We start from the raw sequence: 27,285 nt of genomic DNA on the forward strand, positions 1-27,285 counted from the left end.
TTTTTTAAATCCTGGACCAATGCTTTAGCCACTTCACCCAACACCCCCCCCCCCCCCCTTACTGGAGAAAATCACGTTCTTTCTTTTTCTTCTTTTCTTTTTTTTTTGTCTTTGTCTTCTTTGTCTTTCATTTGTGTTCTTATTTTCCTTTGTAATCATTTTCTTTGTCTTTGTATTTTTTCTTCTTAGTCTTCTATTCCTTTGTATTCATTTATCTTTTTCTTCTTTTTCTTTGTCTTTTCTTTGTCTTCGTATTCTTTATTTCCTTTGGATTGTATTTTTTTCTTGTTAGTCATTTTCTTCTTATTTTAGCTTTGTCTTGTTTTTCTTTGCCATATTTTATCTTTTTCTTTTTATTATCTTTTCCTTCATTGTCCTTTTGTTCCTTTTCTTTTCTTGTACTTCATCTCCTTGGTCTTTTCTTTTTCTTCTTTCTTTTTTTCTTATTTGTCTTTTTTCATCTTTTTCTTGTTTGTATTTTAGCTTTGTCTTGTTTTTCTTTGTCTTTTTCTTTTTTGTCTTAATTTTTTTCGTCTTTCTTTTGTATTTTTTTAGTTTTTTTGGTCTTTGGTTCCCTTGTCTGTCTTCTTTTTGTTTGTTTTTTCTTTATCTTTTTCTTCTTTGTAGTTTATCTTTGTCTTTTTCTTTTTTGTCTTTATTTCTTTGTCTTTATTTCTTTGTCTTTCTTTTGTCTTTCTTGATTGTTTTTTTTTTGTCTTTTGTCTCCTTTGTCTGTCTTCATTTTAGTCTTTTTCTTCTTTGTCTTTTTTCCCCCTCTTTTTTATTTTCTTTTTTTGGTCTTCGTCTTCTTTGTATTTTGTGTGTCTTCTTTGTCTTTTCTTTGTCATCTTTATCTTCTTGTCTTTCTTCTTTGTCTTTGTTCTTTGTCTTTTCTTTTTCTTTTTTTCTCTGTCTTCTTTTTCTTTCTTCTTTGTCTTTTCTTTGTTTTCTTTTTCTTCTTAGTATTTTATCTGTCTTGTTTTTATTTGTCTTCCTTTATCGTTGTCTTCTTTGTATTTTTCTTCTTTATCTTTTTTATCTTTGTCTTTTTCTTAGTCTTCATCTTTTCCTGTGTTTTTCTTATTTTTCTTTTGTTGGTATTTGTCTTCCACGTCTCCTTTTTCTTTTTTGTATTTTATCTTTGTCTTTTTTGTCTTATTCTTCATGATCTTTTTCTTCTTTGTCGTTTTTCTCTGTCTTTCTTCTTTGTCTTTCTTCTTGGTCTTTTTTGTCTTTGTCTTGTTTTTATTTGTCTTTCTTATCTTTGTCTTCTTTGTCCTCTTCTTTTTAATCTTTGTCTTTTTCTTCTTTTTTTTCATCTTTGTCTTGTTTGTATTCGCCTTCTTTTATCTTTGTTTTTTTCGTCTTTTTCTTCTTTGTGTTTTTTTTAGTCTTCTTTTTTTCTTTGGTCTTTGTTTTTCTTGTTTTTTGTTGTCTGTCTTTGTCCTCTTTTTCTTATTTGTCTTCTTTTTGTTTTTCTTCTTTTTATTTAATCTTTGTTTTCTTTATATTTGTCTTTGTTTATCTTTGTCTTCTTGGTCTTTTTCTTCTTTGTCTTTATTTTTTTTCTTTTTTGTCTTCATTTTCTATGAATCTTTCGTCATCTTCTTTGCCTTTTAATTCTTTGTTTTCTTTAATCTATTTCTTCTTTTTCTTTTTCTTCTTTGTCTTCTTTTTCTTTTTTTCCCCTTTTTCTTTTTGTGGTCTTTCTCTTCATTTTCTTTTCATTGTCTTCTTTGTCTTAGTCTTTTTTTTCTTTCTTCTTTTTTTCTTCTTTACTTTGTCTTCTATGTTTCCTTTTTATTCTTTTTTTTTCTTAGTCTTCATCTTTGTCTTTTCTTTGTCTTCTTCGTTTCCATTTTTTATTCTTTTTCTTTTCTTGGTCTTCATCTTTTTTGTCTTTTTGTTGTCTTCTTTGTCTTTTCTTTGTCTTTTTTGTCTTCTTTATCTTTTTTTCTTTGTATTTTATATTTGTCGTTTTTATCTGTCTTCTTTTATCTTTTGTCTTTATCTTTTTCTTTGTCTTTTTCTTCTTTGTCTGTCATCTTTGTCTTTGTTGACTTTCTTCTGTGTCTTCATTTTCTTTGTATTTCTCTTCTTTGTATTTTCTTTGTCGTCTTCTTTTCCTTTGTTTTTCTTCTTTTTCTTTTCTTGGTCTTTGTCTTCATTGTCTTTTCTTTGTGTTTTTCCTCTTTTCTTTGTCTATGTCTTCATTGTCTTTGCTTTGTCTTCTTCTTTCCTTTGTTTTTCTTTTCTTTGTCTTTGTTTTTTGTCTTTTTATTCTTGCTATTCTTCTTTGTCTTCGTCTTCTTTGTCTTTTTCTTTTTATCTGTCTTTATCTTTTTCCCATTTGTCTTTGTCTTCGTCTTCTTTGTATTTTTCTTCTTTGTATTGTCTTTGTCCTATTCTTTTCCTTTGTTTTTCTTCTTTTTCTTTTCTTGGTCTTTGTCTTCATTGTCTTTTCTTTGTGTTTTTCCTCTTTTCTTTGTCTATGTCTTCTTTGTCTTTGCTTTGTCTTCTTCTTTCATTTGTTTTACTTTTATTTGTCTTGCTATTCTTCTTTGACTTTGTCTTCTTTGTCTTTTTCTTTTTGATCTTTGTCATGATATTTTTCTCCTTTGTCTTTTTCTTCTTTCTCCTTTATCTTTGTATTTTTTTTGTCTTTTTCTTCCTTTTCTTTTGTTGTACTTAATCTTCTTGGTCTTTCCTTTGTCTTCTTTCTATTTTTCTTATTTATCTTCTTTATCTTTTTCTTCTTTGTATTTTATCTTTGTCTTGTTCTTCTGTGTCTTTATGTCTTTGTCTTTCTTTGTTTTTTTTTTCTTTGTTTTTTTTTGTTCTTTTTATTCTTTGTACTTTATCTTTGTGTTGTTTATCTTGTTCTTTTTTGTCTTTATTTCTTTGTTTTTTTATCTTTGTCTCCTTTGTCTTTCTTCATTTGGGTCTTTTTCTTCTTTGTTTTTTCCCTTTTCTTTTCTTGGTCTTCATCTTCTTTGTATTTTCGTTGTCTTCTTTGTCTTTTCTTTTTCCTTTTGTCTTTCTTCTTTGTCTTAGTGTTCTTTGTCTTTTCTTTTTCTTTTTCATCTGTCTTCTTTTTCTTCTTTGTATTTGATCTTTGTCTTGTTTTTATTTGTCTTCTTTGATCTTTGTCTTTTTCTTCTTTATCTTTTTTATCTTTGTTTTTTCTTATTTTTCTTTTCTTGCTATTTTCTTTGTCTTTTTCTTTTTTGTCTTCAACTCCTTTTTGTTTTTTTATTTTATCTTTGTCTTTTTGTCTTATTCTTCATTATCTTTTCCTTCTTTGTCTTTCTTCTTGGTCTTTTTTGCCTTTTTTATCTTTGTCTTTTTTTGTCCTCTTCTTTTTAATCTTTGTCTTTTTCTTCTTTTCTTCTTTGTTTTTTATCTTTGTCTTGTTTTTATTTGTCTTTTTATCTTTCTTTTATCTTTGTCTTTTGTGTCTTTTTCTTCTTTGTGTTTTCTTAATCTTGTTTTTTTCCTTGGTCTTGTCTTCTTTGTTTTTTGTTGGCTGTCTTTGTCTTCTTTTTCTTATGTCTTTTTTATCTTTTTTTCTTTGTATTTTAACTTTGCCTTCTTTATATTTGTTTTCTTTTATCTTCTGTCTTCTTCTTCTTCTTTGTTTTATTTTTTTTTCTTTTTCTTTTTTGTCTTCATTTTCTTTGAATTTTTCGTCATCTTCTTTGTCTTCTTAATCTATTCTTTTTCTTCTTTGTTTTTGTCTTCTTTTCCTTTTTTTCCTGCTTTTTCTTTTCGTTGTCTTCTTTATCTTTGTCTTCTTTTTCTTTCTTCTTTTTTCGTTCTTTTCTTTGTCTTCTTCATTTCCTTTTTTTAATCCTTTTTCTTTTGTTGGTCTTCATCTTCTTTGTGTTTTCGTTGTCTTCTTTTTTTTGTCTTTATTTTTTTCTTTGTATTTTATATTTGTTGTTTTTATTAGTCTTCTTTGATCTTTTGTCTTCATTCTTTTCTTTGTCTTTTTCTTCTTTGTCTGTTGTATTTGTCTTCGTTGACTTTCTTCTTTGTATTCATTTTCTTTGTATTTTTCTTCTTGGTATTTTCTTTGTCTTTTTCTTTTCTTGGTCTGTGTCTTCTTTTGTTTTTCTTTTCTTTGTCTTTTTATTCTTGCTATTCTTTTTTTTCTTCATCTTCTTTGTCTTTTTCTTCTTTGTCCTTTACCTTTGTCTTCTTTATTCTTTGTCTTCCTTCTTTTATTTCTTTATGCCCTGGGTCAATGTCTTCAGCCACGTCTACATTTACATTTACATTTACATTTACGGCATTTAGCAGACGCTCTTATCCAGAGCGACTTACAAAGTGCTTTGCTATTTACCCAAGAAAACCTTAGCTAGTTAGAATAGACTAATAATTCAAAAGATACCTCTAAGCTTAGACATTACTAAACACAAGACAATAAGGCGACCATAGAACTATTCGTCCAAGTACTCTCGGAAGAGGTGGGTCTTCAGTCTGCGTTTGAAGACAGCGAGGGACTCGGCTGTTCGGACACCCAGGGGAAGCTCGTTCCACCACTTTGGTGCCAGGACAGAGAAAAGCCGCTTGTCTTCCGCGGATTTTGAGGGATGGTGGGTCGAGCCGAGCCGTACTTGAAGCTCGAAGGGCTCTTGGTGCGGATCGGCTTTTGACCATTGCCATCAGATACGGAGGGGCTGGTCCGTTCTTGGCTTTGTAGGCCAGCATCAGGGTTTTAAATCTGATGCGGGCAAGTACAGGAAGCCAGTGGAGAGAACGCAGCAGTGGAGTGACATGGCTAAATTTAGGGACATTGAAGAGGGAGACCAGCCAGAAGAGAGTTGCAGTAGTCAAGTCTGGAAGTGACAAGAGACTGAACAAGCACCTGGGTGGCCTCTCTAGGGAGGAAGGGTCGAATTCTCCGAATGTTGTACAGAAGAAATCTGCAGGACCGAGTTACGTTTGCAACATGACTTGAGAACGATAACTGATCATCCATCACTACACCAAGGCTTCGGGCTTCAGTAGAAGGAGTGACCAGTGAGTTCTCAAAGGTGATGGCAAGATCGTTTCTTGGTCCAGCAGTTCCCGGGATGTACAGCAGCTCCGTCTTGCTGGGGTTGAGTTTGAGGTGGTAAGCCGCCATCCAAGAAGAGACGTCGGCGAGGCATGCTGAGATACGGGCAGAAACCTGTGTGTCAGACGGTGGGAAAGAGAGCACGAGTTGAGTGTCATCGGCGTAACAGTGGTAAGAGAATCCATGAGAGGATATCACTTTACCAAGAGTGTGAGTGTAGAGTGAGAAAAGAAGAGCACCAAGAACTGAGCCTTGTGGAACGCCAGTGGAGAGACTACAAGGAGCGGACGTGTCGCCCTGCCACGTTACTTGGTATGAGCGTCCCTGCAGGTATGATGCAAACCATTGCCATGCAGAGCCGGTAACTCCAAGGCCGGCAAGGATAGACAGGAGGATCTTGTGGTCCACTGTGTCAAAAGCTGCGGAGAGGTCAAGAAGGATCAGAACCGAGGACAGTCTGGCAGCTTTAGCTGCATGGAGCTTCTCTGTAACTGCAATGAGAGCAGTTTCAGTAGAGTGTGCAGCTTTGAAGCCAGACTGGTTAGGGTCCTGAAGATTGTTCAGAGTGAGAAAGAGAGACTGTTGGTTGTAGACAGAACGTTCGAGAATCTTTGAGAGAAAAGAGAGAAGAGAGATAGGTCTGTAGTTGCCGATGTCCAAGCTGTCTAGAGTTGGTTTCTTTAGGATGGGCACGACTCTGGCAGACTTGAAGGCCGATGGTACCTGACCTGACGACAAAGAGCTGTTTATGATAGAGGAGATGAAGGGAAGGAGGTTTGGAGCGATTGTTTGGAACAGAGGGGATGGAACAGGGTCTAGTGGACAGGTGGTAGGATTATTAGAGGTGAGAAGATGTAGGAGGTCATCTGTGGAAAGAGGAGAGAAGCAGGTCAGAGAAGAGGGAGGAGGAGGGCAGCGCCTAGAGAGCGGGGTAGAGGCGGGGGGGAAAGATCGGCGGATCTTGTCAACCTTTTCTTCAAAGAAGGAGACAAAATCATCTGCAGACAGGGTAGTGGGAGGTGGGGGAGTAGGAGGGTTGAGGAGAGAGGAGAAGATGGTGAATAGTTTGCGTGGGTCAGATGCAGATGATTCCAATTTCCCCCTGTAGTAGGATGCTTTAGCGGCAGCAACTTCCGTTCTAAACCTGGAGAGAAGAGACTGATAAGAGTGGAGGTCGGAGTCGTGTTGTGACTTCCGCCACTTCCTTTCAGCCAGTCTTAGCTCTCTACGGTTGTTGCGGAGAACATCTGACAGCCACGGGGAAGGTGGAGAAGAATTTGCTGACCTAGGGGAGAAAGGGCAGAGAAGGTCGACAGAGGTGGAGATAGAAGAGAGGAGAGTGTCTGTAGCAGTTTCAAGTGGGAGAGAGGAGAAGAATTCAAGATGGGGAAGAGTGGTGAGGACAGTTGAGGCAAGAGCTGAGGGGGAGACAGAGCGAAGATTGCGGTGAAGAGTGGAAGAACTTGCAGAAGTGGTAGTTGAAGGAGCAGAGAGGGGGAGTGAGAAGGAGAGAAAGTGGTGATCAGAGAAGTCCAAAGGAGTCACAGCCACATCCAGAGCAGGGACAGGTCTGCTGAAGATCAGGTCCAGAGTGTTCCCTGCTCTGTGTTGGTGCAGACTGGTTGAACGCGAGATCAAAAGAGGATAGGATTGGGAGAAGGCATGAAGACTGGAGTTTCTCTGATGGAAGGTTGAAGTCGCCGAGTAGAATAAGTGGGGCGTCAACAGGGAGTCCACTCAAGAGAACATCCAGTTCATCAACGAAACTGCCCAAAGGACCAGGAGGACGATAGAGAACAATGATGTGAAGTCTAGTGGGAGAAGAGACAGTAACAGCATGGTATTCAAAAGAGGAAATGTCAAGATTAGAAAAAGAGAGCGGGGTGAAGCGCCACAGAGGAGAGAGAAGTAAACCGGTGCCGCCGCCCCTGCCAGTCCTTCGTGGAGAGTGGGAAAAGGCAAAGGCAGACGACAAGGCAGCTGGAGTTGCAGAGTTGTCCGGGGTGATCCACGTCTCAGTCAGTGCCAGGAAGTTTAGAGACCGAGCAGAAGCAAAAGCTGAAATGAAATCTGCCTTCTGCACTGCAGACTGGCAATTCCACAGTCCCCCAGTTACCATCACATTGGTATTAGAACAAGGTGGGTAAATGAGGTTACCGGAATTGCGGCGTCTGCATCGGTATCTGCACCTCCGGCTGCTGTCAGAGGTGAGGACAGGATTCGTCTACAGCATTTTAGCCTCGCCCATGTAATTAGAATCAGCCAGAAGCAGTGTGTAAGTGTAAGGGATAAGGAAAGGTTGGTGTAGAAATGAATTCTGATTGTTCTGGTTTAGAAACACAGACTAAGTGGAGCTCAGAGGAAAGATCACATCATAAAAATGTAGTTTTTGTTTTTTTAACAGGACCTCTCCTTTTTAAATGGGATCAACTAGATTAGGGTGAACTAATGTTAATGTCTGCTCTCTGTTCTGATGATCAATGACATTATTGGACTCTTTCAGTGACGGACAGGCCTGATTCTGAATCCTAACAGGGTACGTTATATTACCTAGTAAACATCTAGAAGAAGAAATGAGAGGAGAGGTGAGTGAGGGAGAGTTTAACTCCACTGGTAACAGGTTTGGACTCACAGAGTTGACGCCTCTGTTCGGTTTTGCTGCTCAGTTCTTCAGTGTTCTCCCACTCTAACACACTTCATACTGTTTCCAACAGCCACTGGAAGTTCCTCTGAACTAGGAACTATTTAAGGTCCTGCAGGAGGTCAGCAGGAGGACACCTACTGACCCTGACCTGCTGGAGAGAATGGTGCACTGCACTGAGCCTCGCTGTGATGTCACGGATGATGTCAATAAGGAGGATTCTGACCCAGGTCCACTGATGCAGCTGCACTTGGATCATTGCCAGGAGCTCACTGCTGACCGGATTTTCCCTTACCAGCAGTACGGACCTCCCAGTAAGACCAGTGCAGGCTGGGGTCAGCTGGTTAAGTGGAGCAGAAGAGCTGAGAGAATTATTTATTCATTTGTCTATTCAGTCTTAAAGGAATCATAAAAGCTAAAATCTCACATTTAGAGTCTGTGTTCATTCTGCCCTTTGATGCTTTACTGTGTGGGTTTAATAGCGCCCCATACAGGAGCCAGAACTCTTCTCCTCTCTAAAAAATAAATAAATAAATAAATAAATAAAGCAGACTATGGCTATGCTGCACAAAAGTAAGGCCTCATCACCCTGCCGTATGGGGTGGACGCCATCCCTACCTAAAAAACCAGGCTTGTCCTCAAACTTTAACTAATTATCTATGAAGCCCACATGATTTTCCGAACACCACTTGGACATTCAGCGATTTAGCGATGTGAGTCGGCTGTAAGACTCATGGGGATGGGGTCAGAGCAAATGGGGCCAGAGCAAATTATTTAGGGTAAAACTGCTACTCCGCTTTTTGTTTAGTCTTTTGATAAACCTGTGGACTGTAAACATATGACGCAGTTGATGACTAAACACATATAAAAAAATAAGTGATAGAAAGAGGAAAACAAGCTAAACACGGAGACAGTGATGCCTCCAAGGTCCAGGTCAGGAGTCAGGATTTCCCACAAGGGTTAGCGGCAAGTGGCTCTAAGCACCAGATTAACCTAGTGTACCTAGTAACCTAGTGTTAACATAGTGTATCTAGAACAGATAGAGATGTTTGTGGGGTGATGGTAATCTTAGTAAGACACTAGTTTGAGTTTTGGGTTCTTTACTGTATCAGTAACATTTAAACTCTTTAAACTCATGACACTTTTTGTTTTAATTGGTTGGAAACTCTGTTATGGGGTAAATACACTGGGAGCTCAGGTGTTTTGTTTAGTTTTTGCTCAATGTTTAGGGAAAATTGGTGTTAGGTAGGGAAAGGCCCATTTTAAGATGATCGTCTAGCGGCTGTTGTTCAATCCTTCACCATCCTGACTCACAGCAGGCAGCTACTGAAACTACACTCCCACCTTTTAATTTTTTCTTTCTTCTTTTTTTTTTATTTTTTATTTTTTATTTTTTATAAATCCTGGGCCTATGCTTTAGCCACTTCACCCAACACCCCCCCCCCCTTACTGGAGAAAATCACGTTCTTTCTTTTTTGGTTTGCTTTTTCTTCTTTTTTTTTTTTTTTTTTTTTTTGTCTTCGTCTTCTTTGTCTTTCATTTGTGTTCTTATTTTCCTTTGTAATCATTTTCTTTGTCTTTGTATTTTTTCTTCTTAGTCTTCTTCTATTCCTTTGTATTAATTTATCTTTTTCTTCTTTTTCTTTTCTTTGTCTTCGTATTCTTTATTTCCTTTGGATTTTTTTCTTCTTTGTCTTTTTTCATCTTTTTCTTGTTTGTATTTTAGCTTTGTCTTGTTTTTTGTCTTTTTCTTTTTTGTCTTTAATTTTTTGTCTTTCTTTTGTATTTTTTAGTTTGTTTCCCTTGTCTGCCTCCTTTTTTTTCTTCTTTATCTTTTTCTTCTTTGTAGTTTATCTTTGTCTTTTTCTTTTTTGTCTTTATTTCTTTGTTTTTCTTTTGTCTTTCTTGATTTTTTTTTTTGTCTTTTGTCTCTTTTGTCTGTCTTCATTTTGGTCTTTTTCTTCTTTGTCTTTTTTCCCCCTCTTTTTTTCATTTCTTTTCTTGGTCTTCATCTTCTTTGTATTTTGGTTGTCTTCTTTGTCTTTTCTTTTTCATTTTTTTCTCTGTCTTCTTTTTCTTTCTTCTATGTCTTTTCTTTGTCTTCTTTTTCTTTTTTGTATTTTATCTGTCTTGTTTTTATTTGTCTTCCTTGTCTTTTTCTTCTTTATCTTTGTCTTTTTCTTAGTCTTCATCTTTTCCTTTGTTTTTCTTATTTTTCTTTTTTGTATTTTATCTTTGTCTTTTTTGTCTTATTCTTCTTTGTCTTTCTTCTTGGTCTTTTTTGTCTTTGTGCTCTTTGTCTTTCTTCTTGGTCTTTTTTGTCTTTGTCTTGTTTTTATTTGTCTTTCTTATCCTTGTCTTCTTTGTCCTCTTCTTTTTAATCTTTGTCTTGTTTGTATTCGTCTTCTTTTATCTTCTTTTTCTTCTTTGTGGTTTTTTTAGTCTTCTTTTTTTTCTTTGGTTTTATTTTGTTTTGTTTTTTTGTTGTCTGTCTTTGTCCTCTTTTTGTTTTTCTTCTTTTTATTTAATCTTTGTTTTCTTTATATTTGTCTTTGTTTATCTTTGTCTTCTTGGTCTTTTTCTTCTTTGTCTTTATTTTTTTCTTTTTCTTTTTGTCTTCATTTTCTATGAATCTTTTGTCATCTTTTTTTTTTTTGTCTTCTTTAATCTATTTCTTCTTTTTCTTTTTTTCCTTCTTTTTCTGGTGTTTGTCTTCATTTCCTTTTTATTCTTTTTCTTTTCTTGGTCTTCATCTTTGTCTTTTCTTTGTCTTCTTCATTTGCATTTTTTATTCTTTTTCTTTTCTTGGTCTTTATCTTTTTTGTCTTTTTTGTCTTCTTTGTATTTTCTTAGTCTGTTTTGTCTTTTATATTTGTAATTTTTATTTGTCTTCTTTTATCTTTTGTCTTTATCTTTTTCTTTGTCTTTCTTCTATGTTTTTTTCTTCTTTGTCTGTCATCTTTGTCTTCGTTTTCTTTGTATTTTTCTTCTTTGTATTTTCTTGGTCTTTGTCTTCATTGTCTTTGCTTTTTCTTCTTTCCTTTGTTTTTCTTTTATTTGTCTTTGTTTTCTTTCTTTTTATTCTTGCTATTCTTCTCTGTCTTCGTCTTCTTTGTCTTTTTCTTTTTATCTGTCTTTATCTTTTTCTCCTTTGTCTTTGTCTTCATTTTCTTTGTCCTAATCTTTTCCTTTGTTTTTCTTCTTTTTCTTTTCTTTGTCTTCTTCTTCCTTTGTTTTTCTTTACTTGGTTTTTCTTTTCTTTGTCTTTTTATTCTTGCTATTCTTCTTTGTCTTCGTCTTCTTTGTCTTTTTTTTATCTTTGTCATTATCTTTTCTCCTTTGTCTTTTTATTCTTGCTATTCTTCTTTGTATTCTTTTATCTTTTTCATCTTTTTCTTTAGTTGGACTTAATCTTCTTGGTCATTCCTTTGTCTTCTTTCTCTTTTTCTTCTTTGTATTTTATCTTTGTCTTGTTCTTCTGTCTTTTTAGGTTTTTGTTTTTCTTTTCTATTTCTTCGTTGTTTTTTTGTTCTTTTTATGCTTTGTACTTTATCTTTGTCTTGTTTTTCTTTTTCTTTTTTGTCTTTATTTCTTTGTTGTTTTTTTGTCTTTGTCTCCTTTGTCTTTCTTCATTTGGTTCCTTTTCATCTTTGTCTTTTTTATCTTTTTGTCTTTCTTCTTTGTCTTAGTGTTCTTTGTCTTTAATTTTTATTTTTCATCTGTCTTCTTTTTCTTCTTTGTATTTTATCTTTGTCTTGTTTTTATTTGTCTTCTTTGTCTTTTTCTTCTTTATCTTTTTTTATCTTTGTTTTTTCTTTTTTGTCTTCAACTCCTTTGTCTTTTTTTATTTTATCTTTGTCTTTTCTTTGTCTTCTTTGTATTATAGCTTTTTCTTGTTTTTATTTGTCTTTTATTTCATTTTATTTTTATTTGTATTTTATTTTTTCGTTTCTTGTTGTCTTCTTTGTATTTTTCATCTTTATCTTTTTTTTTTAATCTTTGTCTTATTCCTAGTCTTCATCTTTTTCTTTGTTTTTCTTATTTTTCTTTTGTTGGTATTTGTCTTATTCGTCGTCTTTTTCTTTTTTTCTTTTATATTTGTCTTTTTGGGTTATTCTTCATGATCTTTTCCTTCTTTGTCTTTCTTCTTGGTCTTTTTTGTCTTTGTCTTGTTTTTATTTGTCTTTCTTATCTTTGTCTTCTTTTTAATTTGTCTTTTTCTTCTTTTCTTCTTTGTTTTTCATCTTTGTCTTGTTTGTATTTGTCTTATTTCATCTTTGTTATTTTCGTCTTTTCTTCTTTGTGTTTTTTTAGTCTTCTTTTTCTTTTCTTGGTCTTTGTCTTCATTGTCTTTCTTTGTGTTTTTCCTCTTTTCTTTGTCTTTGCTTTGTCTTCTTCTTTCCTTTGTTTTTCTTTTATTTGTCTTTGTTTTCTTTTTCTTTTTATTCTTGCTATTCTTCTTTGTCTTCGTCTTCTTTGTCATTCTCTTTTTCTCCTTTGTCTTTTTCTTCTTTCTCCTTTATCTTTGTATTCTTTTATCTTTGTCTTCCTAGCTTTGTCTTGTTTTTCTTTGCCATTATTGTCTTTTTCTTTCTTTTCTTTTCCCTCATCTTCTTTATCTTTTTCTTCTTTTTTATTGGATCTTTGGCTTGTTTTTCTTTGTCTTTTTCTTTTTTGTCTTTCTTTTGTATTTCTTTTTTTGTTTTTAGTCTTTTTTCTTCTTTATCTTTTTATTCCTTGTACTTTGTCTTGTTTTTCTGTGTCTTATGTTTGTCTTTTTCTTTTTTGTACTTTATTTATTTTGTCTTTTTCTTCTTTATCTTTTTTTTTTCTTTTCTTGGTCTTAATCTTTGTATTTTCATTGTCTTCTTTGTCTTTTTTTATCTGTTTGTCTTTCATCTTTGTCTTAGTGTTCTTTGTCTCTTCTTTTTTTTCTCTGTCTTCTTTTTCTTCTTTGTATTTTATCTCTGTCCTATTTTCATTTGTCTTCTTTTATCTTTGTCTTTTTCTTCTTTATCTTTTTAATCTTTGTTTTCATCTTTCCTTTGTTTTTCTTATTTTTCTTTTCTTGGTATTTGTCTTCATCTTCTTTTTGTTTTTTCTTTTCCTTTGTCTCCTTTGTCTTTTTTGTCTTATTCTTTATTATCTTTTCCTTCTTTGTTTTTCTTCTGTCTTTCTCTTGGTCTTTTTTTGTCTTTGTACTGTTTGCCATTGTCTTGGTCCTTTTTTGTCTTTTTCTTCTTAGTTTTTTTTTTTATCTTTGTCCTGTTTTTATTCATCTTCTTTTATCTTTGTCTTTTGTGTCTTTTTCTTCTTTACCTTCTTTGTATTTTCTTTGTATTTTTCTTTTCTTGGTCTTCATTGTCTTTTTTTGTCTGTCTTCTTCTTTCCTTTGTTTTTCTTTTCTTTGTCTTTTTATTATTGCTATTCTTCTTTGTCTTTTTTCTTTGTCTTCATTTTCTTAGAATTTTCATCGTCTTCTTTGTCTTCTTTAATCTATTTCTTCCTTTTCTGTCTTTGTCTTTTTCTTTTTTCTATCTTTCTTTTCGTTGTCTTCTTTGTCTTAGTCTTTTTTTTCTTTCTTTTTCCTTATTTTCATTGCCTTCTTCATTTCCTTTTTTATTATTTTTCTTTTCTTGATCTTCATGTTCTTTGTCTTTTCGTTGTCTTCTTTGTCTTTTTTGTCTTCTTTCTTTATTTTTTTATTTTATATTCGTCATTTTTATTTGTCTTGTATTTTCTTTTCTCTTTATATTTTTCTGTCTTTGTCTTCGTTGACCTTCATTTTGTCTTTGTTTTCTTTGTCTTTTTTTTATCTTGATATATGTCTTCATTGTCTCCTTCTTTCCTTTGTTTTTCTTTTTTTATCTTTGTCTTTATCTTTTTATCCTTTGTCTTTTCTTATTTGTCCTTTATCTTTGTCTTCTTTATTTCTTTATGCCCTGGGTCAATGTCTTCAGCCACTCCACCTTTATGCCCTTACTGAGGACAATGTCTACAGCAGTTTAGCCCCTTCCTATTCTTTGTGCAATAGTGTGGCCCTATATATATATATACACACACACACACACACACATCATACATCAACATAGGAAAATAGTATTATATTGAATAATAGGACAACATGTGAACAATTGTTAAATTTAATTGATTTTTAATGCTTTGTTTCCTTTTAAGTTTATTTATAAAGCACTTTTTACAACAAATGTCACAAAGCAGCTTTACAGAGATCTGGGCTCTTTTGAGCAAGTCCGTGGCAAAGAAAAACTCTCAAATCGAGAGGAAGAAAACTTGAGATGGGGACCCATCCTCCTCTGGTTGACAACAGATAGCACAATAATCGAATTAAGAGAATATGGAAATTCGCTGTCAAGTAATAAAGGATGAAGGTGAGTGAAATGTTAAAGTCCAGGCAGGTAATGCATGGTCATGCGATGGAGGGAGGGAGAGAGCGAGAGAGAGAGCGCGAGAGAGAGAGAGAGAGAGCAGGAACACAATAATTTAGGAGGATTTGTTGGTTGGGGGGGGGGGGGGGTAGGTGGGGAAAGAGGTAACAGTGGGACAAGATCCAATTGGTAGGATGGAAATCATTTCACGGTGAGCAGAACACAGTGAAGGTTTCAGGACCATTTAAAACACATCTTTGAGTATAAATGTGTGGTCAGTCGTTTTCTCTAAGAATTGGATACAATACAATGTCCTTCCCTAAACACAGGCCTGCTTTAGCATAGGACTGCACAAATGACAGGCAGAATTCAAGGTCATTACAGCAGACACAGAATTGTGGCCAAAATATACTTGCAAAGAAACAGACTTAACATAATAAGGCCTTGAATGCACAGAGGAATACAGCAGCCACTGAGCACAAGCATAGCAATTCATATGATGAGACTAGAGAAAATGACCATCAACCTTTTCCAGCTACCAAACATGGAATCCAACTATCCCGTAAAGACTGCCGTGCTCAACCCTAGTTTCAGTCCTGAAGCACTTTGGCTATATATGACACCCACATCCGACACGGACATTGGTAGAATTTACAAACACAATATTAGGTGGTGCATTGTCCTTGTGTGTGAAAATGATATGAACCACAATAATTGTAGCAATCAAATAAATTGTCTTCTCAGGCCACAGAGTCCTGGGTTCCTAAAAGGATGCCAAGGAAACACAATGTTCTGGGGCATACTACTCAGAAAGTGTTCATTTCTGGTCTGGTTTCATCCCCAACCTAAAAGTCCATTTCAGTTCCACCTGAAAAAGCATCCTGGATCAGATCTTGTAGGTGGTGGGAAGCAAGCAACACAATCAGTCCAATGCCGTTGTTCAAATGGTGCTGTGTAAAGACTTGTCCTGTCAGTCTTTGCCCTTTAGAGCAAAAAGTTTCAAAGTGTGGAGTGCCACCGTCATCACAGGCAGCCAAGGCGGCGCTAGGCTCACACCTTAGGCTGTTTTGTCAACGAAAGATGGAGTCAGGATGACTGTTTACCAGCCGTTGCCATTGACTCTTCAGATGGTCCTATCTTCTGATCACACACATCTTAAAAATCCAAACAACAACAACAACAACAACCACCACCACCACCACTCAGGTCATTTGAAGTAAGAGAACTATACAGAATACATTGATTATTGATCAAGTACATAAGGACTTACAGTCAAGGCGGAGTCTGTACACTCCTTTCACCTGCTCCACACTTTATGATGTTACAGACTTATTCTACAATACACTGAGTTCTACACAACTCTACACAATGACAAAGTGAAAGCAGTTTTTTTTTTAAGACATTTGTGGTAATTTATCATAAAATAAGTAAAATCTCAAAAGGGGAACCAGTCCTCCCCTGGTCGACACCAGATATTTTAAGAGCTGCTGCAAGTGACATCAAGTCAAAAATGAGGAAAATATGAGGGCAATGTGAAAGTGCATGCAGGTAAATAGTCATATGCACAGCTATGCAGTGATCCGAGAATGACTCAATATGAGAACCCAGAGTAGGACAGCATGTCAGTGGGCAGCAAGTGAGAGAGAGAGAGAGAGAGAGAGAGAGAGAGAGAGAGAGAGAGAGAGCGAGCGAGCGAGCGGAAAGGAAAACAAACAATGGGAATAGGAGGAGAGCAGCAAAATAGGGGGATTTACAGTGGGGCAAGTCTGACCCAGGCGGTAGGCACCAGCACCCAACCACGAATGGACTCCCATCAGCAGCGAGCGGCTCAGCACATGGGGAGAGAGAAGAAAATGACAAAATTAAGAAAGGGATTTAGGAGTAAGAGTAGACTGGTCTGTACACATGGACATGCAAACAGCCACACACACACAGTTATAGATGGACAGACAGCCAGCCAGCCAACCAGCCAGCCAGAGTTGCAGATGGACAGTGTAATGTAACTGACTCTTCACCAGCGCATACATAGTAGAGACAATTACTGAGCATGTTACTTACCTGGTGATCTTATGGGAATAAAGGCACTGCTTCATGAATATAATCAATGAATATATAAAAGTATTTCATTTCTGCAGCTGCTTTTTTCCTACACCAAGAGGGTAAGTGAGGAGAAAGAAAGACCTCAAACTGGTTGGAAGAGAAGGTGGTGGAGGAGCCCTCTGTATTTCCAGGCAACACCGACAGGCTCTTGGTGCAGGAGTGGAGACGACGACCTTTTGTGTCTGCTGCGCTGGTAGTGCTGGAATTAAGGTGCCGGTGTTGGAGAAGTCACGGGCAGCCTCCAGCCTCATCTTCCGTCAGTGGAGTTTGGACTGCTTCTACAACAGCAGCTGGATCTACTGGTCAGGCTTGACGACCTCCCTGCAGAGTGTCGGGAGAGCTCGTCCCTTCATGGTAACACAGGGAGCAGAGAGGACAAGGATCACAACAACCGTCTCAGACAAAGAAGACAAAACTGATATATAAAGACTATAAAGTAGGGACGATCGCTTGATGCTGTGTCGAATTACGTTTTCGAGCTGCATCAAAACAGCAGTTTGGAGTCTCGCACAAAACACAGGCCATCATGTGATTGCTTAAAAAGAAGCGTGGTTGCGTCACTGACATGCAGTCACGTTTCAAGCACATCAATTCCCCGGTCCCACTGTAGACCCGAGCATAACAAACCAAATATAAACGGATATACGAACAAAAGATTACATAAAAAATAATGTTCAATGAAAAGAAACACAAGCAGACATCACTGTATGGTGCTCCGGTTTCAGTTTGGACAAAGCTTATGGACACACAAGTGACTCAGGCAATGGAGGTGAAGCTGAGAAGCCTCGACTCCTCTCCCAGAAGCTCCCATAAAAGATTGAAATTTAGCTTTGGCCAGCGGTAGTCACCGCCCATCCAGATCTACGCTGATAGTCAGTGTGAGTTGAGGAACTGTCAGTAAAACTAGTACATTCTTAAAAGAACATTCTCAATTAGTGCAGTTTCAGCAAAAGTTAACTTCAGAAGCACAGGGAAAATGCATAGCCATCCTAGATTTAATATATTAAAGCTCATCTTAAAATGCATGTGATCTATTAATGGACAAAGACTAAATGATTACGCTCTGACTGGACTTTTAGAAGCACAAATAACCTGTAGCCTACACACTTCAAGGAGAAGAAATTACATTTTGTGGACTATATATGTTGACAGAAAGCAATCTGAGAACCAGCTACGTGTTTTAAAGCTCCCACAGTACAGAGAAAAGCCTTCGGTATCTACACTGGACGATTAAGGAACGGTTAGCAATGTGACTGTGAAACTCTGACTGAGAACACAGGGCCATTGTTTAGCAGTGCTGACACAGAATAAGGGCATTTGACTGCGACTCTTTGTTCTAGCGTCTACGGCGAGAGACTGGATCTTAGGTGTTGAGTATATTGATGCATGCAAACACATATGAGTACTTCATTGACAATTACTGCTTTAGGGACTAGAGATCATATATTTAACAGGGCAAATTCAAAGCGAGAACTGCTTTTACTCAGAAATCCGGAGGAATTTATGTTAATTTTTTGATTTTTGAAGCAAATTTTCTGAGGTCACAATTACAAACCATGCAGGGGACAGACAGTCTTGATATGGCAGGGTTTGTCGAGTAAATCATGTAAATCACTTACCTGCCCACTATCTATTTCACTAACCTGACTGGGAGGGGCCAGACAGTCCTGACGTAGCACCTTCTTGGTGTTCCTGGAGAGAACGATGGACCCCAGGTCGCTCAAGTCCAGACTCTCACGAAAGCTCTCCCAATTCTCTATGAAATCAGCGCTGATGCACCTGTTCCGCAGCCAGCAGTGGAGCATAAGGAGCTGGGTAAACGGCTCGCTCACTCGTTGGTAAGTGGTGTCCAGAAACAGAATAGTGGAGAACGTTAGTGCCGAAACCGCCTGACAACATACAGGACATGAGCACCTGAAAAAAAAAAGGAGATTGTGGTGTTATTCGTTGAGTACTTTTCACTGTTTTAAAGTAGAATCTCCAACAATGAGAACACCATCCTGAGGAGTTGTCCTCGGTAAAGGAACAGGTGAAGAAGGTGAAGAGCTGAGGACCTCGAACCGGTACACAGAGGTGAAAACCAACTATGATGGAGAAACCCTTGGCTTTTTTCCGGCCACGCTGACGCAACCGACGGTCAGTGAGAAAGATTATTGTACTGTAACACAGGGAGAAGAGAGCACAAGCATCACAACAACTGGCTCAGATGAAAAAAAAAAACAAAGCTGATAAAGGCTATACAGTAGGAATGGTCGCTTGATCAAATTGATACCATTGGAGTTATAGAAATTCTAATTCTGTGTCTATTGACGTTCACAGCTACGAATAACCAGGATCATACTGCATGTGTGGTTGTGTGATCATAAAACCACTATGCTAGCTTTTCCCAGCCAATTTGTTTGATTCTGATTGGAGCAACACTGTTAAGGGAAGATTGGAGCACAATCTGCAGATCATCAATTACATGCTCTAGATCTTTAAGATGAAATGGGAAGGAGATGGAGAACTCTGGAAGGTCATTAATGAAAACACTAGCTGCAATAGCTAAACCCTGGGGAGTCGATGCATTAAGAATGAAACAGCGATGGCCTCTGAACTCTCACCAAGGACGTGACGAACAGCCAAAAATACGATACCAAGTTCCCCATTAAAGAGTACAGTAGGCTTTATTACCTGAATGTCACTGTAATTATGGTAATTTGATATCTGAGGAGACATAACCTTTTTTGCTGGTGACGAGTTTGGAGTAAAAGGCAGAGGTCCAAACTCGATTAGGAGCTCTAGCCAGCTACAACCGAGCCCATGAATGGAGTCATGTGACTTCCTTTAAAGCAGTTTTCTGACGATCCAATCACAAACCACGTAAGGACAGACAGTCTCCATACTGCAGGCCCTTTCCTGTGCGGGAGTGGAGGCAAAAACCCTCGGTGTCCAGAGCAGCCTCCAGCCTCATCTTCCGTCAGTGGAGTTTGGACTGCCTCCAACAGCAGCAGTCAAGCTCGATAACCTCCTTGCAGAACGCCTAGAGATCTCGCTCCTCAGCAGTCGCCAAGTTTCTCCAGAGTAAACAGACAGAAAAGCAAACAGTCAGTGAGAGAGTACTGTACAGTAACACAGGGAGCAGAGAACACAAGGATCCCAACTGTCTCAGATAAAGAAGACAAAGCTGGTATTAAAGACTATAAAGTAGGGACGGTAGCTCGAAGGTCTGTGTCCAATCACGCCTTGAGCTTCTAAAGCAGCATTAACCGCATTAAAAACAAAAATGAAACAAACATAGAAAATGTGTAAGATAGAATAACTGCATGATCACAGGTAGATCACTAATATTGCAGTTCCACTGGATTTAGAATGAAAGGTCAATCAATAAAAACATCCCTTTTGTTATGACAGACAGATGCAGATCCATATGGGCTTATATTCTCTCTTCTCTCCTGTACATAAGACACACTCCTGAACGGATTCTTTTTTTAGACAAAAAGCTTTTTCCTTTAGTGAGTACTTGTATCAGACAATATTAATATCTGATCATCAGACTGCTGCAAAACAATTCCATCATTTGATGATGAAGATATGTCAGGTGTCAAGTCTGAAATATCCACATCGTACACATCCTCATTTTTCGTACACTTCTGTTGTGCTCTTGTGGAAACCATCTGAAGCACTTCTGCATTTCCTGACATAGCTGTTTCTGGCCACCTAATCTGTGAATGATTCCCAGCAGATATTGCACCCTAAGAGTTGCCGGATTAGGTACAATTGGACCAGCAGGATATACTGCTGCATTTACCGCTCTCAGAGGACTATTCACCAGTGAATATTCACATGCAACAATGGCTTCACTTTCCAAAAGGGAATTTTTAATTTTGGATAACCCTTCTTCTGCTTCCTTGGACATGGGACAATGAGCATGGTATGAGCATCAGCTGTTTTGCTTGCATCACTTTACCCAGAGATGCACCCTTTATTGACCCAATATCATTCATTTTGAGACCAGAAATGTTTTGGAATTTTGTCAACAAAAACTGGTAAGTCATTAGTCTCAGTCTCATCATTTTCACTTGGCAGCTCAGATCTTGACCGTGTAACAGAATAATAATCAATTATTTGTACCCTCAATGTATTTATACTGGGTACAAAACAACAACAATATTGTTTCAGCTGCTACCTTTTGTATCCACAATATGTTCATACATATAGTCAACACCATTTGGAGACAAATAAAACAAAGTTGACAGAGCTCCATGTGACTCATCAGGTTCTCTGCTCTGTCAGATCCCAAGAATATTCTACTGGGCCTATTTTAAGTGGAAATATCCCTACACTAGGACCAGCAGCAGAAAAACCTGAATCTGTACATTGTAGGTTTAGACTGAAAGCTCTCAATAAGTCACATCCTAGTAAATTCACGGGGCAACATGTGAAGACTATAAACCAGTGTTTTACTGTTCTATTACCCAATTTCACCTTCACAAGTGTTTCTAACTGTGAGACTGAAATGATCATCTAAAGGCAATGCTTTGGACATCTTCGTCCTTTGAGTCCGGATTGCTGCAAAAAGTCAATGGCCTAAAACATATTTAAAAATTAAAATATCAAAGGGATCCAGGTTAAAGTAACCTGAAGGTCTAAGAATGTGGCGTCCCGTGTCCTACCGTTTATTCGAAATCCGTAAGGCAAATGGTGTAATTAATTTACTTAGTCACCTCGGGTACAGAGTATCAGAGTCAGTAGAGCGCCTGAATTGACTCAATCACTCATTGGGATGTGGGTGGCCACCTCTGTCGGTTTCTGATCCCGTCTCTGAAAACTCTGGACCCAGAGGAATATTGGGATCTCTGTGGAACCTCCAAAACTGTGGTGGTGGGATTTATCGATTATCGATCAGCCAGTCTTAGGAATGTAGTGAAACACTTTAATCCTGCAGTAAACGTAATGCTGGTGGAAGGCTTAGAACCGAGTCTGACAATAAAAAAACAAAAACCCTGTATTAAAGCAGCAGTAGGTGGAAGATCCATCTGTCCATCAATATATTTACTGAATGGTGGTAAAATATTGTAGATAACACTCCTCATCTACAGGTTTAAACACATTATTAATTCAATTTAAAATAGTGCATTCCTTACACTGGACTAAGACAAGGCTGGAAAATTTTGTTAAAACATGAATCTAATGTGTGATAGATATCAAACAGAATCAACACAGGCACACGTTCTGGTTTTGTCTAAAAATGACTGACTTTTGGAATTATGTTTTCAACTTCTTTCAGGAGTCTTCTAACAGCCGATCCAGCCTTTTCCTACAACAGCAATATTCGGGGACTCCTCAAGGGCTTTATTTGGGGAAAAATCTTGTTCATGGCCAAGTGATGGCCAAGACTGCTGAGATTACTTAAAGTGAAAGAGAAAAACCCTCCTACCTAAAATTGGGTGCAGTGGTAAATGTAATACTATTTGGCAACCTGTCTTGACTTAAATTGACAATATGATTAATTGGCTGGTTAGCACCCAGTTTGAAATCTATTTCTCTATTTAAAATTCTGTAGTTATTTACATTTACTCTCTTACCCTTTGTAAATTTGGAACTTGAATGTGCTTTTATAACTTAAAACACTAACTAAGTTCAGGTAATTTTTGCATATTAAGTTAATCATGAATGCAAAAAGACTCAGCTTCCAGGGGACCCTGTGCGAACTGATTATATGACCCCCACCAACGTAAAAAACAGACCTACGCCCTTGATTTAGTTTCACAGAGATCTAGTGAACTAAGGTGGTTAGCAGTCATAACCTTATTGACAATGACAGCTTTAGGGGCTAGAGATTGTATATTTAACAGCCCAAACGCAATGCGAAACTGCTTGTACTCGGAAAAATAGAAGAATTTATATAAATTCTAATAAGATTTTTAAAGCAGATTTTCCAACAATACAATTACAAACCACGACAGTCTCAATACTCAGATCTCTGCGGTAGAAGACCGGACACAGTCAAAAGCTCTCTCAGTTCTCTACGAAGTCAGCACAGACGGACCTGTCCCGCAGACAGCAGTGGAGCGCGAAGAACTGAGGAAAAGGCTCCCTCACTCGTCTGTAAGAGGGCAGGGGGCTGAAGACGATGATCCTGATGTCTGGCTTTTTCCGAACAGTGTCCAGAAGCGTACGTAATCGTGGAGAACGATAGTGCCAAAGCCACCTGGTGACACCCAAGACACGGGCATCTAGAAAACAGGAGACTGTGGCATTACTCTTTAGGGTCGATACTTTTAAGGGTTTTACAGAAGAATCTCCAACGGTGAGAACACCGCCCTGAGGAGCGGTCCTCAGTGCTGGAGCAGGTGAAGAGCCGAGGTCCTCGAACCAGTTAGCAGAGGTGAAAAATGGCTGTGGTGGTGGAGGAGCCCTCTGCTTTTCCCAGGCCATTCTGATGCTTCAGGTCCTCTCAGGTGCTAGAGTGGAGACAACGACGACCCTCTGTGTCTGCCAGTAGTGCTGGAATTAAGACGGTCGCGTTGGAGGAGTCACGGGCAGCCTCTAGATCTTCTTCGTCTTCTGTCGGTGGAGTTTGGACTGCCTCTACAACAGCAGCTACAGTAACACAGGGAGCAGAGAGCACGAGGATCACAACAGCGGTCTCAGATAAAGAAGACAGAGCTGATATTAAAGATTATAAAGTAGGGACAGTCGCTAGACCAAACTGATACCAATCAAGTCAGAGAAATTCTAATTCTGTGTCTCTATTGACGTTCAAAGCTACAAATTAACGCTTTCATTCAGATTGGAGCAACATTTTCAAGGCTAGAACGGAGCACAGTCTGCAGATCATCTGTTACATGCTCTAGATTTTTAGGGTGAAATGGGAAGGAGATGGAGAAATCTGGAAGGTTAATAAAACACTAGCAGTCGAGCCTTTATGATAAAAGGTTTAGCAGCAAACCCGCCTGTGTGTCGGCCAAGACGCCAAAGACACGGAGACTGGTGATGTTCTAGATATTGTTGTATTTAAGGAGATTGGGGATGTCAATGAGGCTGAAGCATGGAGTACTGGGCATATGAAATATGAGTGTTATGGGTGAATGATGAATAAGTAAGGAAGAATTGAGGACAGGTTGATGAATAAAGACTGAAATAAACAGAATACATGCACAATATTAAATAAAAGTTCAGAAAGGCTCCAGGTCTATATCATAGTGCTACTAAATGAGTTCATTCAAAGAGAGATGTGTATACGCTCAACAGGCAGGAGAAACAAAGCTAATAATTACCACTCAAAGCTTATATCAAGACACCAGCTTTAACCTGCCTCTGACCGTTTTCACTGGTTAAACTATGGGGTTTTAGCGCCCCCACAAGGACGAAAAGAGGAATAGCAATAGCCTCTGAGCAGTAGTTCAATAAAACACCAGGACGTTGACTAATAACACAAATTTAGCACATATCCACAGAATTACACCATCAATACTAACCTAAAACAGCTCAGTAGCGTGAAACATGAAGAAATAACAGAAACCATGAATATTCAGTAATACATAGGTAAATACTGAAGCTACACTGCTAAGGAGACAGCTAGCATAGCAACAGAACTAAGCCATTCCCAAACTAAATGAACAGCAGCTTACTTTGTGTCACAGACTCTAAATTAAAGGCACCCACAGTCACACAGCTGGAGCAGTTTCTAAAGTTCAGTCTTCCAGAGGAGCTACAGAGCTCGGTCACACCGGCTCGTTTACCCTGCGCACTGCTGCAAGACCACGCTGCTGCTTTACAGCGGAGGCTCCTGATTGGCTGAGACTCCGCATTATATACTGACCAATGCGGCTGAAGCTTCGTGAATATTAAATGAGGTCACTAATTTAAGGAGCTTTTGGACAGATCCAGGGTTGGAGATCCACTCAGACATTTACTGAGGATTACTCAGATGCAGTCTGTGAACTTCCTGAAAACTAAAGGTGAAACAGTTAAAGCTACTGAGAGATGTTTGGCCGATTCGTCTCCAAATGAAACAGTAAAATGTATTTGTTCACATAATGGTTCAGAGTTCACAGCAACAGATTTACAGTCATTGCTCTGTAAGCAGGGGATAAGGTGTGAGACCTCAGCAGCTATATATATGTATTCAATGATTTACACAGAAAACAGCTGACCATTCTGTTTACAAACACATTGAAATCAGGAGGATAATACTTATTCAAATAAGTTTAAAACTCCTGCTGTGAATAAACTAGAAAAATCCTCTATGCTCCTTAAAGTCTATTACTAAGCACAATGTCCCCAAGCTGAGGGGGTAGATCTGGATTCAAAGCAATCTAGGTAAAATGTTCATCTTGATTACACCAATTCTGCCAAACAAAGTGTGGTACAGGTCAGGGGTAATTGTTATCCCAAGGTATCTAAAACCAGTGTTTGTCAACTGGAATGGTAGATTTAGTTTAATATAATCCGGGACATTCAGCTGAATAGCTGTAGACCTGCCAAAATTGACTTTATAGTCAGATAGCACACTATAATTAGCGATTACGTTCCTGATTTCAGGAACAGACGTCACTGGATTCTTTAAATACAGAAGTAAATCGTCTGCAAATAATGAGATACGATGATCTGCTTCTCCCACTAAAACTCCTGAAATAATGAAACTAGATGTAAATGTATTCAGCAGGGAGTTCTATTACTAATGCAAAATGCAATGGTGAAAGAGAGTAGCCTTGTCTGCAGCGTCTTCTAAATGGACAAACATTAGATATAAGACCGTTGGCATTTATGGAGGCTGTAGGGTCTAAATACAACAATTTAACTATATTTATAAAATTATTCTCCAATACGATTTTCTCCAGTAGTGCAAAAAGAAAATTTCACTCAACCCTGCTGAACGCTTTCTCAACATCTAAGGAAACAAAGTAGAGTCTTTTCTTTTGTTAAGAAGGTTTATAACAACATTACGAAGGCCGTGAACTTTATCGGATTCATATCTGGATTTAATGAATCCCGTCTGATCAGGTTTAATGATGTAGGGAAGAAATGTTTCCAGTTGGGGAGACAGTGCTTTAGTTAGAATTGTGTAATCTACATTAAGTAGACTAATGGGTCGATATTAAGCACATGCTGTTGGGTTTTTGTCCTTTTTTAACAGCAGACCATTTGAATTTTCCTCAAGATTATTATTAATCATGAGCATAAAAATGGGGCATAAATCTGGGAAAAACTTCTTGTAAAATTGGACTGGATATCCGTCAGGGCCAGGAGCTTTTCCTGAGGGCATGGCCCTGATAGCATCCCAGACCTCCTCTGGTGTAAAGGGGGCATTCAAAAAAGTCTGATCAACTTCTGAGACTCTAGGGAGAGAAATGTAATCTAAGTAATTTGATCTATCCAAATGTGAACTGCTACAGTCTGAAGTGTGAAGTGATTTTAAAAAGTTACAGAAAGTATCATTAATTATGCGAGGGTGGTAGAAAATATAACCAGAAGGAGTTTTAATAGCTTTTACAGATCGTTGAGTATGTTGTAATTAAGCTGGTGAGCTAATAAACGACTGGGTTTATTTCCAAACTGTTTAGAAAAAAATAACAACTTAGAAATATGAGGAGTTTATTCAAGCTTAAGTTTTAATTTAGCATTTACTAGCAGAGACCAGTTTGTATCAGACTGTGTTTGTGTTCTAGCTGCAGCATCTCAGCTTCCAAATCTTTCGTTTTTTTTTTTTCCTGGAGAGACGCATAAGAGATCAAATGACCTCTTTAAGGCCGTCCCATTTAATTGCACTGGTAACTGGAGAGTTGCAGTTGTCTTGCCAATAATCTGTAATTCTTTAACATAGACTTGGGCTCCGTGGTTGTTTAGAGAGTCTTCAGTCGGCAAGTTTTCAACCCATCGGTCTTCGGTGGCGGTAACTCGTGCCACTAAAGTGGATAACTAAACAACTGTTAATGCCAAATTAATATAAGGTGTGAAATCAGGGTCCAAAATATAGTATCTAGTGGGATCATCACAAAATATAAGATCTTGTAATTATATGGGGCTACCAGAGCCTCCACTGTTGAGGGGCATGAATTGTGAGCACAATTTTCAGGCAAATGCTCAGGCATTTACCTTAAAACCTCAATCAACATGCCTGAATCCATTTCAAAATCTAAAAATGCAAGACCACCATCTGACCTACACCTCAGTAAAGTAGATAATTTAATATGAGGTCATTTACCATCTCAAATACACATGGATAGTACCTTAGAGTGTATCCCAATATTTTTTATAGGCAGGGTCAAAGGTATCATAACTATAGAAATTCAGTCTAGGTAGAATGTTCATTTTTACCACTACGATCCTGGAGTGCAGTGAGTTAGGTAAGTGTGTCCAATTCAGTATCTATTTTCATTTGTTGTAGTATACCACTGAAATTTTGGAGGACAGTCACTCACTGAGGGACACACGTCTACACCCAAATACCTAAACTAGCACGTTTAAGAGGTTCATCTAGATCATTAAAATGTTCCAGCTCAAGACTCAAAATACCAGAAAGATCAAAAATGAATTCAACAACAAGACCCTTAATTTCCAGACTCCAGACAAGAGCCCAACACACCTTAAATACATAAAATAAGTGAACTGCCCAAATACACCCCAGTACTGACAGTTTGATCAAGAAGCAGCTCAATGTTTGGCTGTTAGGGTCGTTTTTCTCCGCGCCCTCCGGGAGAACGAGAATGCACAGGCTGTTCCATCAACCCCGGTCTTGCAGATCAAACACCAACCGTTCCAGAGTGTCCAAACGATCTGAGTGTCCTAATAGAAGTTTATTCTGCTCCCTTTGCTCGCCCATGAGATAGTCTAGCTTTGAACACATTCTGAAACGTAGACGTGTGTGTAAAGAATTCTTCCCACATTGCTGAGAGCCACGCCATGTCTGTTTTTACCTTTTTTTTTTTTTTTTACTGGTGACGAGTTTAGAGTAAAAGGCAGAGATTTTCTGGTGAGAAACATCCTTAACTGCACCAGTAACAAAAAAAAGGAAATAAAATAAGGACCAAACTCGATCCGGAGCTTTAGCCAGCTGCAACCGAGCCCATGAATGTGACTCCCCCTAAAGCAGTTTCTGACGTTACAGT

Source organism: Salminus brasiliensis, chromosome 14, assembly GCF_030463535.1.
Source record: "Salminus brasiliensis chromosome 14, fSalBra1.hap2, whole genome shotgun sequence".
Lineage (NCBI taxonomy): Eukaryota > Metazoa > Chordata > Actinopteri > Characiformes > Bryconidae > Salminus > Salminus brasiliensis.